Raw genomic sequence first — 17,995 nt, forward strand, 5'->3', positions numbered from 1 at the left:
TTTTTCAATGGGGTCACGAGGGTCATCCGCAATCGGTGCAATCATATTGTTTTATATTTTATTTTAACATTTTCGCTTTTATAGTAAAACGCGTAAAATCTACGTTGGAATCAACGTTTTAATACAAATTTCGAATCAAATATTTTCTACATATTGTTTGTGATTTTTAAAAGAATCGTTGGTTTGATTTTCTATTTAGTGACCATAAAAATATGCATTATTGCATTATTTCATTATTTCATTTGTGAACAAAATATAATCGTTATAGTTATAATCTACTTTGAATTATTTACTTTTTTCAACAGAAAAATTTTTTTAATTTCAATCAATAAACGATATGTCTGCCTATAGTATAGTTCTATAGTATAGTCATTTGATAAGAAAATAAACACGCAATTTTGAAAATTGCATTGATTGTTTATCTTAAGGATATTTCTGTTTCGTTTCTTATTTTTTCCAACGTTCGATTAATTATGCAAATTATCAGTTCTCGTTTAGTTTCTAAAGTGATAACATACCTAGTTACGGAATGATTATGTAAATAAACGTAAACGATATAAATATATGACAATCTACTTACACCACGTTAAAAAATAACGAAGAATATCATTTAATTTCTATGTTTTAGGAAAGAAGGTACGTGTTCTCAATCTCGAACGACCGTCACTGGTTTGGTATGATGATTAAATTATCATCTTTAATATGATTAGGAAATATTGTAATATTTTCTCAGTCACATCGAAAAATTCAATTTCAAACATTGTTGTTTACGACAAGTCGTTGTTTTTTTATCCTTGTTGATGCAACTATCACATATCTTTTAATTCGAAGACGAGATAAAATATACGCGCTGAACTTTTACTGTTTGTGAAATCAGTCAACATTACGGTACTTCTTTATTTCTCAATCTTTGACCTTCATTTTGAACGTTCGTAAACTTAATCCGATTTGTAGTTTAATTCCTCGATTGATACGTATTCAATTCTACACAGTTGTAAATTTAATTAGGTCATTTATTTATTTTAAGATATACAATAATATCGTTATATTAATATAAATCATAATAAGATAATGATTATTTTTAAGTGGGGAGATCAAAAGTTAAAATTTTTTATAACATAGCAGAAAACATATCAAATAATCGTTTGTGTTTTATGCGATTAATAAAGAATTATCAATACAAAATTAATAATAATATTAATAATAATAAACAAATTTATGATAATAAAGTAATAATATCTATAATATTGTATCCCAAATTTATATTCTTAAAAAAAGAAAAGAAAAGAAAACAGGGATGTATCAAATTCTTCCAAAGTACCATAACGAGTTTGTTCGCCACACCCAGGGTTGCCATAACAATGTTGAAAAATATAGAATGGTTATAATCTTTCTGATTAAAAAATTAGCATTTGTTTTTTGTTTTTTTAACATCCCTTAATCTTACTCGCTTTTCATTTTGAGTGTATAAATCCAGTTTTTTTTTGTTTTAATCTCATGATGGTCTTTTTGTTGGGCATAAACGAAGACCGACAGGTAAGAAAGGCGTCATAAAGGATCTTTTGTAGGTGTGTGTGTGTGTGTGTGTATGAGAGAGAGAAAAAGAGGTTAGGAGAAAGGAGGAGACGGTGGTCGGAGAAAGTAGCGACACGCATAATGAGACATCCACTAATATTATCCCTATTAATAAAATGTAACGTTGTAATATCAGCACGAGAATGGCTAGTGGGACAACTCTGTGGAAGGATTTATAGTCTAGGAATTGCGAGAAAGAACGGTTAGGTTAGACTAGGCAGCAAGAAGGTGATAAATGCACTTATTCTCTCCTTTTTTCTTTTTTTTTTTCCTTTTTTTTTTACAGAAATATCCGCTTGAATACCTCGACGTTGGTTACGGTAGTAAAGGGCTTTAATTCAATTTCCAAGCGTTTATCTTTCCTGGTATCTACAATTTGCATAGTTTAGGAAAGAACGTTGATTTTTATTCCCATTAAAAGAACCAAAATTATCTATCTTTGTTGATTTTCAAGTTGTATCTCTGTAATATAGATTATATTATTTTAGGTTGCTGTCTTTTTCTTCTTATTATTTTTCTTCGTAATAGAAATTCGAGCAATTTGATAGTAAGAAAAAACGCGACCATTTTTGATAGTATTGAATGAGTATGAAAATGTGTTATTAATAAAGAAGAAGCAACTCGAACTCGTAAAAGAGATAATAAAAAGGCACGATATTTTCCTATACAAACAAAAATATCTCTGCTGATCTTAAAGTTGCATAACTATAATATTGATTATTTTATCTTTCTGTATTATTTCTTCCTTCTTCTTCTTCTTATTTTAGTTCGTAGTTTAAATTCGAATATTTTCTTCCTCCTAGCCATACGGTCCACATTAATGGTCTCTTTTTTTTCTTTTTCTTTTATTTAAAGTAAATTCGCCTAATTTAGTTAGAACGAGTTACTCGAGAGACGATTCGATTTAATAATTTATTATATATAATACGATTACACGCCAAGTTCTGCTTACGACTTCCAAACTTCGCAAATCAGTTTCCTTTTTGAGCAACTGTTTGAGCACTTGATCGAAGAATAAATTTAATCAGGGGAGTCGAGTTTTGTTCGAAAGTTTCGTCTTTGTTGGGTTACTTTGATCTTTTGCATTGATTGAAAGATCATTATTTCTTTCTTCTTCTTCTTCTTCTTCTCTTTCTCTTTAGTCGTTTGTATCTTCCTCTTTCTCTCTCTCTCTTTCTCTCTCTCTCTTTCTTGTTCATTCTTTTTCCCTCCCACGAGATCACGAGCAACATTTGACCTTATTATCTTTCTTCGACAATCGAGCTCAATTCTAATTGTAAGCTCAATGCAAATCTGCCCTACTTAATTCTATTTTCTCTATGTCGGTCCCAAGTGCTTGTCTATTGTTAAGATTAAACGTTGTCCTTTATAATAGTTCTCTCATCAGTTCTATACACAGTTAGATACAATGATTAGAATTCATGATAGGAGGAATAAATTATACGATTGGTTTTTGCACCTGATAATAATAACGTGACGTAATAAATCTTTTTTTCTTTCTTTTATGTTGTTTCACAAGCGATACGTGATGATAGTTTTTAATAGTTTCAATTCTTTTAGATCAAATCTATCAAATCAACGCGTTGAACATCTTTCTTTATTAACATCATTGTGCAATTTTTTCTTTCGTATTTATCTTGATTTATTATCTCGATTAAAAAAGAAATAAAAACAAAAAAAAAGAAAATAAACTGTGTATAAAATCGAAATTTATAAAAGAGAATCGGATATTTTAGTATGAAAGCTCCGATTAATTTCTCGAAAAATTGTGTATAAATAGATGATAGATATCTCGTATAAGGTTTATTCGGGAACGGGGTAAAATCATAATTGGAGTAAGGGAAAAGAGTAGAGGAGTCGTATAGGTAATGTCACCTGGTGATATCCAATTTTGTGCATTTTCCACAAATTAAATCCCCAGAGGAACGATTTGGCATCGATTGTCATGGTAACAAAATTCTTTTGCTGAATTGCGGCGCCAGCCTTTGCCATTTTATTAACATTGATTGGTGGCCGAGTAAATTTTGTCGTTACGTTCATCTGCGTATATGGAATATGTATATCGTAAATATGCGCTTGCGTCACATACACAAACACACACACACACACACACGTGCGCACACACATACACACAACACACATCATGCATATGAAAAGGTTGTTCTTGTAGGGGAAAGGCGTCTCGACCGTCGTCGTGTCCTCATCGTTACGATCGATGTTATAACGGTATGTGTGTGTGAACAAGCCGGTGCCAACTCACACACACTCAAAGCCTAAATGTATCGAATTCGTGAGCATGCTGCTTCTGCAATTTCTATTCGAGTCATTTACATGTATGTATGTATACATACGTACGTATATACACACATATATACATAATAAGTACATATTATTATATACGTAGCAAGCGAAAATAGAGATAGCCATACATGCGTGCGTAATCTTACATATTACCTTTGTTATCTTTGTTTGCTTTTTACAAGTAAAAAAAGGAAATTATATTACGTATTTATGATTACATATGCATATACCATTTGTTATTTATTTTTCTTTTAAATTTTTCTATTATATATTGCGCGTTATATTTTACATTTATTATTATTGACTACACTTTTCTTTTTCTTCTATCGATTTTGTTCATTTTTCGTCGTAATATGTAACATACTTATTGTTATTATGCTTGTCTTGTAAATTTCATTTATTTTTCTAATATTTGAATAAATTTATCAATTTAATATTCTTTTTACTCTCAAAGAATATATACTACCTTGTAATTCGTTAATTTTTCTTCAAATTTGTATACTTTTATTAGATTGTCACTTACAATGGCATAAAGTGAGTTTTAAACCTAACTTTATGTTTATTCGAGATTCACGAGAGTCTCTTCTGCGTACCTTTTATCAGATATCGTTAATTTTATCGTCTTTTTTTTTTATTTTTTACTAAAGTCAACTTCATATTTAAATAATCAATAGTTATATCCTTGTTCATAAATATTTAACAATAGCATTTTATCGCGAACTAAAGATACGTTCAAACTTAAAGTAGTAAAAATGTATTTATTAGAAATCTATTCAAATTATATATAACATTTTTTATTTGAATAATTCAGTCGAATAATATTTAAATATCATTTCACAATATTATCTTAATAAGATTATTCGTGAGATTTTTTATTTTCGAATATAATTTTAAATATATCACGTGTCAATTATTATCGATCTTATCGTAGAAGTAATTTCGCAACAGGTGAATCCCGACGTGGTTGTATCGACGAGACGACCTTTGACCCGTTGGTCACTTCGATCAATGACGATAACATAGAACGTCAATCCTCTTCTTGTACCTTTTCTCTAATCGTCAACATCGTTTGTAAGCAACTATGTCATCCGACCATCGAATCCTATTTTCAAAAGGGAAAAAGGTTAAAATGAGGGCTAGAGAGGGAGGGGAAGAAAGAGAAGGAAGGAAGATAGGAAGGAAATAGAAAGAAAAAAAAAAGGCTAGCTATCCACGTCATAAATCATGCTGGACTGATCGAAACTTGTGCTCTTTCTCGTTCTGTGGCTGATTCATTGTAGCAAAATACCAACAAAAAAAAGAACACAGGAAAAAAAACCACTTATTTTTCCAAGAGTTTCTTGCCTTTTTCTTAGTAGGTTTTTACGTGGATAGTATTGTTGTATTTTATCGAATTATATCATTTTTCTCTATATTATAGATATCGTAGATAACGTATTGTTAGTAAAAATAAAAGAAAATGAAAAAAATTATTGTCCAAGTAAAAGTTATCAACAAAAAGGGAAAAAAAAAAAGAAAAATAGAAGAAACTTTTGGTAAGACTTAAAAGTATATCGTTTTTCTTCGATCGAAAATAGACAGAAGTTTAAACTTTTTAAACTAACAATAAGAAGGAAAGAAAAAGAAAAGAAAGTCGCAAATAAAATATCACAATGTGGAAGAAAAACAAGTGGGGTGGGTGGTGGTGAAAAGTCTCGTGTGTGTACAGAGAAAAGGGATGCTTTGTCGTTTTTCATCTTTCTCTTTTTCATTGCTTTTTCTGTTTCCTTCCTTCCCTCCATACTTTTACTCTTTGTTATTCTTCTCATTAACTTATTTTCTTCGTCATCCCTTTATGTTCCGTTTCCTTGTAGATGTGTAAATTGCTTTTATGTTTGACTACAAGAAAAAAGGTTCATTTTGTTTGACGCAAAAACAAATTATGTTAAATTATTCGTGTTTCCGGAGCAGTTCGATTCTAATAAGATTTCATACGAAAATTTAATTCTTTAGATAAATATTTGTTGTTTTTAAAAAGAAATTAAAAGGAATGCTTTTATTTTAACGAGATTAATTAATTTATAAACGACGTAACATAAAACTTTGGAATAGTTTACATGGATAAAGTATTCTTTCTTTTTTTTTATTAGTAAAATGATATGGAAATATTAACAGATTTCGTGAATTTACGAAGATTTTATTTTTACTTTTCTTTTCATGTTTTTTTTTTATTGAAATTTGTAATAAAATTTCTCAATAGAGTTACATGATAGATCTGAAATTTTATGATTATTTTTAGAGATTAATGTTAATCTTTAGATGACAGGTTGTTAAGCATCTTGTTGGATATTGTTAAAAGCAGGATAATAGTAGAAGAGGATAATAAGAAGAAAAGAATAGGAAAAAATAGAGAGAAATAAAAATAAAGTAGCAGTATTACCACTTGTTTCCCCTTAGAAAATAAGGGAACAAGAGTGCATAGATGTCAGCTTTATCTTTTCTCTTTCTTTATAATTACCATCTTTATTCTAATTTTTTATACACGTTGTTGTTTTTTTTTTCATTTACGAGAAGATAAAATGCATAAATGAAAAATGTAGAATAACAAAGAAACGAATAATATAAAAGTACTCGTATAAACGTAATATGTCGTATATATCGTTTAGAAAACTTTCAATAATTTCTTCAATAAATCTTCCAAATACTCATAGGTGGAAAGTACGTTTGTGTGGGTGTGCGTGTGAGTGTGCACTCGTTGTTTATCTTACTTTTCTTTTTTTTTTTTACAGTACGAACGAGAGGTTTATTTTGTTCTCAGTAATAAGAGGCTCACGCTTAATTACCTCGATTCTTAATTACTGGCGCAAACAGTCAGTTTGTGACAATTCGCTGGTAAAAAAATAAAATATTTGCCGTGACGACTAATTAAAAAAAAATTGTCTTGATTTTGTCTTGAGAAAAGAATAAGTTGCGTTAACGTGTCCAACGTCGAGGTTGTCGTTTTGTTCTCCACTTTTCGTTTTCATTATAAAAAATTTTCTTTTCTTCTTCTTCTTCTTCTTCTTCTTCTGTTAACGAACTATACCTAATTCGACAGTTATTTGATCAAACCGTCTGGTATTTGATCGAGCGAGTATAATAAAACGCCAAGTTTTATGATTCTTCATCATTCCTTGTTCCTTCTTTCCGTCTTTTTTCGTTTCCTTCCATTATTTTTCTCAGGAGTTATATACATGGAACCACGATTAGATTGAACGAATGCTCCTTTTCATGTCTTTTTTTCTTTCTTTATTTCTTTACTTTGGACAGAAAGCGAAGAAAAAAAAGAGGGGTGAGGGTGGGGGGGGCTAGGAGAAGAGAGGAGGAAAAGGAAAAAAAAGAGATGAAAAATTTCTCGTCACCCTCTGAGATTTCTAAACATCCTTCGCGAGTCCCTCTTTTTCTACAGAACTTTCTTCCGACTTTTTTCCTCCCTTACTCCCGTTTTTTACCATTTCGTGGAATCATGAGTAACGAGGGAAACCTGACGAATCGATTAATCGTATATGAGGCGGAATAAATCACTAGATCTGTCGTTCTCTTTGCACGACCAAGAGAGATCAGGATTTGAGCGACGTGTAATTGTCATCGCCCACTTTTAGTAGAGATTTCAGTGTGATCGAATACGAGTTAGAAGAGAGTAGAGTGAGATAGAAATATATAGATGGGATAGATGAATCGCGAAAGAGAGAGTGAGAGAGAGAACGAGAAAGATAAAGAGATAAAAAAGAATGAAGGAAAGATAGACGGAAAAGGTTCGTGGTGGTAGAATTTTGAACGATTTATTCGTATTCCATAGTTAGAATTTGAATTCATTTTCACATCCTGTAACGTAAATCCTGTAACGTATTTCAAAAGATAAATATCGTTTTTAATAATACCAATGAATTAGATAAATAATATCGAATATCTAGAAATTGAAAAAAATATGGTAATTTTGTGAAATTTTGATGACACGATTTTACTTTTTCCATTTGCAATGTTGATGATAGATACGTATATACACGCATACCTTTACTCTAGCAGCAGCAGCGTGTTTCTCTTCTAAAGATTTTCCTTCCGACGAATTTTCGACAAGCTTTCCTAAAGCACGGAAGGCGGTATTTAATCCGACTTGTGAATATGCAAAGACCCTCTTCTACGTCCGACCGAGGTTCTAAATCCTTTGGAAAATCTTCTGATCTCGAATTATCGTATTACATTATTGTAATACTACAGCGGTGCTGTCCAACTTCTATCCTAGTCTATGGATTATTTTCCCTTTTGCAAACATTTCTAGGGGGGGAAGGTTAAAGAAGACGTTTCTTTTAGTTTTAATAATGCATTTTGTTTGGCATAGATCTTTCTTGAAATTTTTGAAGTTATTTCATTGAAAAATATTCATTTGTTTCCGTGGACTGGAAAGATAAGTTCACGGGTTGCATACGTTGCAAGCGTTGCACTAAAGAATAAAAAACAACAAAAATCATTTCGGCAAAGCTAACTTATTTGATCCAACATATTGTTTTTCTTTTCTTTTGTCACATTAATATGCATATTCATATCAACGACAAGGACTTAGTGGAAAGGCATTATCGATAGTATAGATAGTATAGATTTTACATCACCATTTTTCAATTTCAATCGTTAGAGAGTACCTTTGTAAATACAGAAACTATAGAGCATTGCTATTTATCGTATCAAAAATAATACTTAAAACATATTGCACAGGCAATACGAATTAATCTGATTTGTACTAATTCTGATTTTCGTATAACGCGATAGGAAATTAATTGTGTTATTGGAGGATTGTTTGTAATTTCTATCAAAATTTATTATATGCGAATGAATTATTTTGTTAATAATTTCATGTGTAGATACTACCAAAGATTATTATTTCAAAAATGATAGAAGAAAAATATTGCACGAGTAAGGCCAAATTCGAAGAGTGCAACAATGCATAATATTTTTTTGCATGTATCAAGTGTTTCAGCAAGAGAGAAAGAGAAAGAGAAAGAGAAAGAGAGAGAGAGACAGATGGGGAGAAAGATAGGAAGTGAATGAGAAGTGAGGGTAGCCGAGATACATCTTCGTCAAAGTCAGTTCAAAAGCGTGAACCAAAGAGTGACGTGCTCGCAGAGTCGCTGATATTTTTCCCTTCAACTGTCCTCGTAGCATGACGCGTTCATAGGCGCAGAAATCTTTTTTCCCTGTCTGTTATTCTATTCCTTTCTCTCCCTACCCTCTCTCTTTCTCTCTCTGAAACATATATACTATACTGGCGCGTTGCGCAGGTTCGATTTCCATTTAAATATAAAGCGGCATCGCGTGAAAAATTAAATACAGCTTTCGCCATACCACCCAGCGAAGGGTGATTAATGGATTCGATTCGTTGAACCGAAGCAAGCCGTGTAACGAAAAAGGATAGATCTATAGAAGTGGATAATATAGAGATATAGAGAGTGTTAAAGAGAGACGGAACGATTCGGGGAAAAAGAAAAACAGAGGTAAAGTGTGGAAGAAGAGGAAAGTGTACGAGTGAGAAAGCAGGAAAGAAAGAAAGGGAAAAGAGTTAGTTCGAAAGGTGGTGAGTGGAGGGAAAAGGAAAATATAAGAGGAGAGAATAGAGAAAGGAGGAAGGATTTTATTTCCGAAAGTGTGGAGAGCCCTTGCAGAGACGAAGGACCAACGACCATGACGGAGGGCGGACTCGATGTTTGTGTAAGTCAGAAACGATTTCTTAGTTTCTTTCTCTCTCTCTCTCTCTCTTTCTCTCTGTTTCATTTCTTTTTCTTTTTACCCTTTCCTTCCTGTCCTTTCCCTTCGTTCCGCTTACTCTCTCTCTCTCTCTCTCTCTCTCTTTCTTTCTCCCTTTGTTTCTTTCTCTTTTTATTTCTTTCCCGTTTGTTCACACAATGTACCAAGGCGTACTATTCGCTTTGGTCAGATCTTTCGCCACTGCGAATTCTTAGTAATCGATTTTACGAGGAACCTTTTTTCCCTGTTTCTCTCGAAGCTTCTCGCGAGAACAATTTTCACCTCGCGGCCTCTTTTGGTTAATCCCTTCTTTTCTCTCTCTTTTTTTTTTTTCTCTTTCTTTCTTCTTTTATCCTAGTTCGAGTTCTCGCATTGACTTGCTTCTTTTTTCCTCTTTTCGAACAAACAGTATCTTTACTCATTTTTCTTGTTTTCTTTTTTATCCTTATAGAAATGTTTTATTCAATGATTAAACGATCGATTTTCTCTCATTTTTAGAATTATCAATGATATATATATGTATCATGGAATTTTTTTGTCTTGATTTAAGTTCCTTTATTCATTATGTTTAATGACAAAATAAATTTAATATTTTAAATAATTTCTATATAAATAATATATCCTGATGAGAATATAATCAAACAATGGTAAACAGAAAGTATTTTGTTAACAATGATCAGAAAAATACATCAATGATTAGAGAATGATTTTATTTATTATAATAATAAATAATTCATATAGACAAAATTTGATTAAGAAGATCGTTCGTTCATTCGTTCGTTCGTTCATTAAATTCGCGTTTAGTTCGTAGAAACTTGATTAGATCTTACCGATCGACAATCGCCATAACAATTATCATAGAAACGAATTTCCCTATAGGTAATAAATATCAGATCACAATTGGATAGCGTGTGGTAATCGTAAATACTACGTAAATTCTTGGAATCGTGGGGTTGGCCTGCGTTTAAACGTGGCTAGCTCAAATGAGGCCGGTCCATTGGATAGTTGGGTAACGTTAATCGTGTAATTTGCATGTGCTTGGATGATGTCATTCGAGTGACGCTCGACATAATTTTAGTGGCGCACGAGTTAGCGTTAACGGTTAAAAGCTCGATTATCTCTATTTGTGGTTATTTCTCTATCGATGCTACATACTTTTACGATGATCGAGAAAGATTTATCTTCATAATTTTATAAGACTTCAAATTTTTATCTTCTTCTTCTTCTTCTTCTTTTTTTTCTTCAGTCGTATAGTTTTGTTAAAGAGAAAAAATACAGAATAAAATATTACGTTATCGATGATAACAACGATAATAAAAAAGATTTTCTTTCTCGTTACGCGCGAATAAATTTTTCGAGAAAGAACGTCGTTGCATGAAAAAAAAAAGAAAAAAGAAAATAAAAAAAAAAACAAGAATAAAAAAAGAAATAAAAAAAAAAAGGCAACGAAATGAAATGGGGAATTGTATGAAAGTGTGACGCGCGTTCGTGGGAGCGTGCCGCCTGTAAAAATAGAACGACGTCAAAAAGTAGGAAGAAAGACGTGAAAGAATTGATATCGAAAGTGAAAGTTTCAGTTAGCAACAAAGTGTGTCAGTCACGTTTCGAGGTACGCGTATGCATATATGGATATGAAGCTACCATGAAGATAGGTAGGTAGGTAGGTAGGTAGGAAGGTAGGAAGGAAGGAAGATAGGTAGAATCTGTGACGATAAATAGGAAGAAAGTCTAGTTTACTGTGCTACGATGATGAAAGAGGAATATACGAAGAAAATGTTTTCATATTTTTATTTATTTTTTTGTCGACGTCTCGTTATATCTACCTCTTCATATCTATTTCTTCATATCTTTTTCCTTCGTATTCTTTTCAAAAGTAATTGAACGAATATTTCATGTTAATTATTAATGATTATCTTTCTTATTCGTATCCATATGTTTTGTTAAAATAATATAATTATTATAAATAATATGAAAATAAATATAAAATCTATATATATATTTAATTACATTTGCAATATAATAATATTAAAGAACAATTAAAAATTGGATAGTATTTTAATAGCCATTATTAAAATCATGTGAATAAATTTTAATTTATTTCATCGAATTTTGGTAGAGAATTCAAGTATAGAATTTTGTACACATTGTATAGTGCTTGCTCTTCTTGTTCTATGAATTTATCAGAAGCACTCGGTAGGTTGAATCCTCGGGCGAACCCTTCGTCCAGGAATTACGAGAGGAACGCGGACGTTGAACGTAATTCGTGGAAAGTTTCGTAACGCGGGTTTCGTCGCGTTCCGGACTGAACTCAACATCTTCTCTACCTTCTTCGTTCGAATAATATATACGTACAACAAAGACAGGAAGTATAGTAAACGCGTATATAATAGAGATACACGTGCCAGTTAGACATACTAGTAAGTTAGCTAACCAAGAAGGTAGTCAAGAATGTTCGTTGCATATGTAAGAACAAGTTAAGTTGGTAGTTGCATTAAATCAACGTTCATATTCCTGGATAATGCTTGTGATATTTCATTCGAATCGATAACACTAAAAATTAAATATATTTTTCAATAGATTTTTGTTATTTTGATTATCGATCTTATTGTACTATCTTTTTCTTATTCACTTTGTATTATTTAATCAAACGATCATGTCTATAGCACTCGATACAATTACTGCTGACCTTAGATAGATGATAAAAAGATGTGACTTCTTTGATAGTATTGGATAAGTGTAACTAGGTATTCGTAAAGAAGTGATTCGAACTTTTGTAAAAGAAAGAGTAAGAAAATACAAATATGTTTACTTTTATAATTATACGTGTTTCGATTAAAGGTAATATTTGGAAGGTATATTAAATAAGGTTTTTTATTTTCAAATCATCGTCGATTTGTTCTTCGACTCATTCGTTTTACATTTTTACTTTTTTCCCCTTTTTTTTCGTCACGTAATTCGTATTACTTTTACTTTTATAAGCAATTATTTGAACAGTTTGCTAGGATTCGTTGGTATTTTGTGTTTATGATGTGTGAAAAGGCAATGTCTATTTAACGAAGGGTGAAAGGCATATTATTTTAGTATGCTTTTGAAAAAGCTTTTAGTTTCGAACGAGGCGTGTATCGACGATCGAGGTGGCAAACTGTATACAAGAGTCACTTGTACGTGCAACTAGCGATGAATGTATTTCGAAATTGTGCCTTTCTCAAAAATGTAACGCGACTACGAAGACAAATTACTTGATAGCGATAAATTTTGGCCGAGAAACAGATTTACGACCCTTTCACGTATTTTTGCCTTTTTTTTATTTTTTTTTTATTTCCGAGTAATCAAAATTTGTCTCCGATTAAAAATAGGAATTTTCACGCTCGATTTCAAAGTAAAAAAAATATATAAAAAATAAAAAGTAACATCTTTTAATTACAAACGAATAAATTCCGAATAGTTACAAATATTTGTACGATTTGTAAAATAGTGTGTAAATGTTATGGTTGCACGCGTGTGTACTTTATATATATATATATGTGCTATAATTATTAATTAATAAATATAATTAAAAACATCGAACATCAATGATTGACCGAAAGATATTTCGAAATGGCTATTATTATTTTAATATCGTATCGTACAAAACGTACGAATGTTATGATGAAATTTATCTATTTCATTTCTTTTCATTAGAAGCTCGTTAACGATCGTTATTACGAGTTCGCAATTAGCTATATAACGTCTACTCGTCCTGGGTGTTATTTTATTATTGTTGCGTAAATAAAGGAACAATTAAATACGAATCGTTCGTGATAACAATTCGTTCTCTCTCTCTGGTATTAACGGATTGATATATTTGCGCGTTCTCTGTTTCATTTCAATATTTTTATTATATAATATATTGATTTCTCTCTCTCTCTCTCTCAGCTGTATGATGATCCAAGTAGGAAATAAATTTATCATTTTCGATGATAAATAATCGGCACAATACGTGATTCATAAGAGTAAGAATAAAATCAAGAAATATTTGTTTTCATGATTTATTCGTTGATGCATGAAATATCATGAGATCGATAAAACATTTAAAACGTTTCCTCATTTCGTACGTGAGACAATGTCGATTATGATATTGAAAGCGTTATTCTATGATAAAAGAAATTTTTATTATTTTGTAAAGTGTAAAAATTATATCAACAAAAAAATGCGCCTCAATTTTAACACGTTTAAAGCCACGCTGAGTTTTACAACAAGCCCGTGACGCAAACGCGAAAGAATTTTTTTTCTTATTATTCTTTATATATTATATCGAAATATTATTTAGAACAAATAAGTTATAACGTGTAATTATATTTAATTTCAGTCAATTATTTCATTGGTGGTTGCCGATTACCACCCCCAATGATGCAACGAACAAATTTAGTTTCCTTTTTTTACTCTTTCCTTTAGAAACGTGTATATAAGTTTGCGTATATCAATTTTTGTATTCGTTTATCAGAAACGATAGAAGACATAAAGTTAGAATATTTGTAAGCATACCTTATGTTTCAACCACATATTACGTATAATGTATCGGATCTACGAAACGGAAGATGATTTATAACAGAAACAAGTTATAATAGAATTTACAATGCGTTCTATTGCCATAGTCTTATGAAAATCGTTCGGTTGGTTTCAGTTTCGTAGACAATAATAGACGATATATAGCGTATTATGCTTCTTGTATAACGCACCTTGATACATTTGTATTAAAATACAGTAATAAATCCGATAGCACATACAAAACGTATGACTATGGCTAATGCATACAAATTTTCTATTTCACCTATCATCTTCGATTTTCTTTCTCGTACAATTTTCCTGTTCTTTTGGCAATCTTCTTTTTTTCGTTTTAAGATCGATAAGAGAAAAAGTCGTTAAATTTAATAGAAACGTTACGTACACGTACATTCGTTCGTTCGATTTTTGCGTGAGAATGCGTTAAAGTTTGAACGTTTTTGCTCTAGTTTTGTAAATAGAATAGAGAAATAGTAATTTTCTTAAATATATACTAAATATATCGTTGATCATCGTTTCTTTGAATCTTAGCCAACTAAGATCGCCAAACTCTTGCGTAGTCGTAACATTCTTTTCGTTTCGTAATATCCATTCCGAAGGAAATGAAGAAGAAATACAAATGAAGAAGAGAGAATAAATCATAGATTTATAGATCTTTCGATAACTATGAATGGATATTTCTTTAAGACAAAGTGAATCCCTCTATTCGAGATCAGAAAGATTTCAATGTTATTAAGGGAAGGCTTCTTGCAATTTCGAAGCGTCTTGAATAAAAGGAAACTGAAGTATCGGTTTATTCTAATCTGGGAAAGTGCTCGTGCAACCTTTGGAACGATTTGAAATAGCACGTAGTAGTATTTGAGAAAGAAAGAGTGTGGGAAATAGATGGAAGAACCGTGGTTGCATGAAAATACTGTGATCTGGAAATTCTTCAAATTTATCTGCAAATGCAAAGACAACCCGTACTAACAATAAATAATATTAGTATATTGATCAGTATCAAAGATAAAAATAAAGAAATGAAGTTTTAAATGAATGAAAAACAAAAAGAAATTTACAATTGATTCTGTCCAATTGCAATATAATTCTTATCTTTTGTTCGATAATTAATCGATACTTTAATTTTTATCAACGAATAGATTATATCTAGAATATTTAATAAAGAACTGTAGAAAAATTAAAAATGATGTAAGTTTAGGGGAAATAATAAGTCGACACGACGACAGGATGATTGTAGATTAATTAAAAAAGTTATAAGAGAAAAGAGAGATAACAAATATATAATAAAATATTCGAGGTCAAAGACATTGAAAAGATAAGACTAAAATATAATACATTTATTTACGTAAAAGATATTAAATTGATTTCTATATATCGTTACATACAAAAAATATAGATTTCTCTTATATTATATAAAAGAAACGATAGATGATACAAGATTAAGCCATAAAAGCAAAGAGAAAGGTTTATATTCATGAGATGAGATTTTCCTGTAACCACGATAAAATCATTAGGGAAAGTTTTCTCAGTTAACGCACAGCAGGACATCCTAAACGTCAAGAAAAAGCATTTACGTGTAACGTTACTTGGAGAATGGAATATGAGAGGTGATAGTGGGGTAAAAGGTAGAGGGGTAGTGGAAAAAAAAATTTATCAAAGATTTTTACGTCGTTGATGAGGATAGGGATGAACGTAGGAACCAAAACATTTCGTTAAGTACGGCGAACGAACCCGATTTTCGTTAGCAGAACGAACAGAGAGGATAGCGCAAAGTGATTTTGGACTTGAAAAGTTTGAATCGTTGAAGATAGAGAGAGAAAGAGAGAGAGAGAGAGAGAGAGAAGGTGGTGAACTTCATCGTTCGTGCACTTCGAGAACTTTCCGGTTTCTGGCGTGGTAAGAATAGAGAGATGAAGAGAAAGGAAAGAGGAAAGGGTTAAAGAAGAGAGAAAGAGAGAGAGAGAGAAAGAGGATCGCTAGCAGTTAACGACAAATCTTGTGAACTTCTTACAACTCTCTTCTCTCACGATGCACTTTCTTCTCTGTTGAAGATGACTATCCTGGTTCGGCCGACGCTTTATCGCATTCACTAGTTCGGTATACTCTCTTCCTTGAGAAAATCGTCGGGTGAAAGTGATACGGCGGTATGTGCGGCAAATGATATCGAAGAGAGAGAGAGAGAGTATTTATTTCTAGTTTTATTCCAATTAACATCGATCTAAAGAATTTGACATTGTGTCACACTGTTTGTGAAAAGTTTTTGATTTTTAAATCGTGATCTTTGATTTTTCTGCCTTTTTTTTTTATATATATATGTATATTATTTTCTTCAACTTTAATTGGAATAGAATTGAATCATTTATTTTAGATTATAGTTAAGAAAAAGAAACATAGCAAAAAGAATTGTGCGTGTGTGGATTACTTTATTTCTTATTTTATTATATTATATTTTTAGCTATCTCTCTCTCTCTCTTTCTCTTATTCGCGTATTCTCATTCATACTCATTCATAACTTTATTCTATTTTACTTAGATCAAACATTTTAACCATACTATAATCAATCAATTAAAAAAATACGAAATATATTTTTCTATAATAATTATTTAGATATCGTATTTTATTGTATTAATATATATTTATTTTTTTTTTTTCTTTTTCATAAAGATTCATAGAGAAGATAGACTCGAAAATATTGTCAATTATTAACTTCGATGTCGTAGTGATTCTCATTGGAGCATATTCATCAATTAATTTGTTGAGCTTATCGTTCGTTTGAATTACAAAACGGTTCGAAAACCTTCAGTTCCCATTAGAGGGGTTAAATTGTTCGTTTTAAATTGTTGATGAGCCGACGGACTTCAAAAATTAACTTTGCAAATGTGTAGCGAATAATTTACGAAATTCTCGATTTTAAGCTTTGTGATTTTATGAAATATCTGTCGATATTACGTCTATCGATATATTTATGTATATTAATTGTAACATGGGAGAAATTACGAATATATGACAATGTCTCTGTGGTCTTTAGCTTAAATCGATAAAATGCTTTTTGTTTAAATGCATATAATTTGTTTATGTATTTGTACATAGAATGAGTTATATGGTATTCAATAAAATGTATATATATATATATATATATATATATATATATATATACAAAATTACCCATTCTCTCGATGGATACTTATTGATTTTGGAATATTTTTTCTACGATCTTTTGTCTTCCTACTTCAATCGATTAAATTAATGAGAATGTGCGTGTTGAGGAGTGTGCGTATGCAAATAAAATTGGGAGTAAATATTGATTGACTCGCTGAGAAAATAGATTATATCACATTTATCCTAATTGGATTCTTGCGTCAACAAATAAATGATAGTAATTTGTAAAATTCGGACAAAATTCGCATTGACGTCGCGACGCGATGTTTAATAATTCCTTTTAATTTTTTTGTTTCTCCTGTTAAAAAGTAAACAAGTAACATGTGATTTAATGAAAGTTCTGCAATATGTACATTTCAGCAATTAGTATTAATTAGAACATCTGCATATAACGCGCGCTCGTGTGCACACGCACACGCTCATACACATATAAAAAACTTACGAACGAATAAAGAAATATATCGAATCGCATGAATTAGTATTTGGTGGAAATAGTACAAAAGAATTTCTACACACACACACACACACACACATCTATACATACAGTGTATTTTCAAACTGAATGCATTAAAAGCCGAACACAACGAAACATATACAGTCAACAAATAAAGTTAATACTTTAATGAGAGTTCGAATAAGGAAATTGAGGTGTGTGTAAAGTTCG

At 31.1% G+C, this 17,995-nt stretch overlaps 1 protein-coding gene across 5 annotated transcripts in view; it reads left to right on the forward strand.

Moving 5' to 3' along the window:
* Nucleotides 1–17,995, forward strand: part of LOC122525017 (prolyl endopeptidase FAP-like) — a 189,353-nt gene that overhangs the window by 31,085 nt on the left and 140,273 nt on the right. For 2 of the 5 annotated variants that reach the window (XR_006305686.1, XR_006305687.1), the window contains exon 2: nucleotides 629–636. The exons of 1 other annotated variant lie outside the window; for it this stretch is intronic. The gene's annotated coding sequence lies outside the window, so the exon portion shown is untranslated. Of the gene's footprint in view, nucleotides 1–628; nucleotides 637–9,192; nucleotides 9,595–10,509; nucleotides 10,640–17,995 lie in introns of all 5 variants that reach the window. 2 more of the 5 variants (XR_006305684.1, XR_006305685.1) reach the window with 2 other exon arrangements.

This window comes from Polistes fuscatus, unplaced genomic scaffold (genome assembly GCF_010416935.1).
Source record: "Polistes fuscatus isolate 324 unplaced genomic scaffold, CU_Pfus_HIC Scaffold8, whole genome shotgun sequence".
NCBI classification, from domain to species: Eukaryota; Metazoa; Arthropoda; class Insecta; order Hymenoptera; family Vespidae; genus Polistes; species Polistes fuscatus.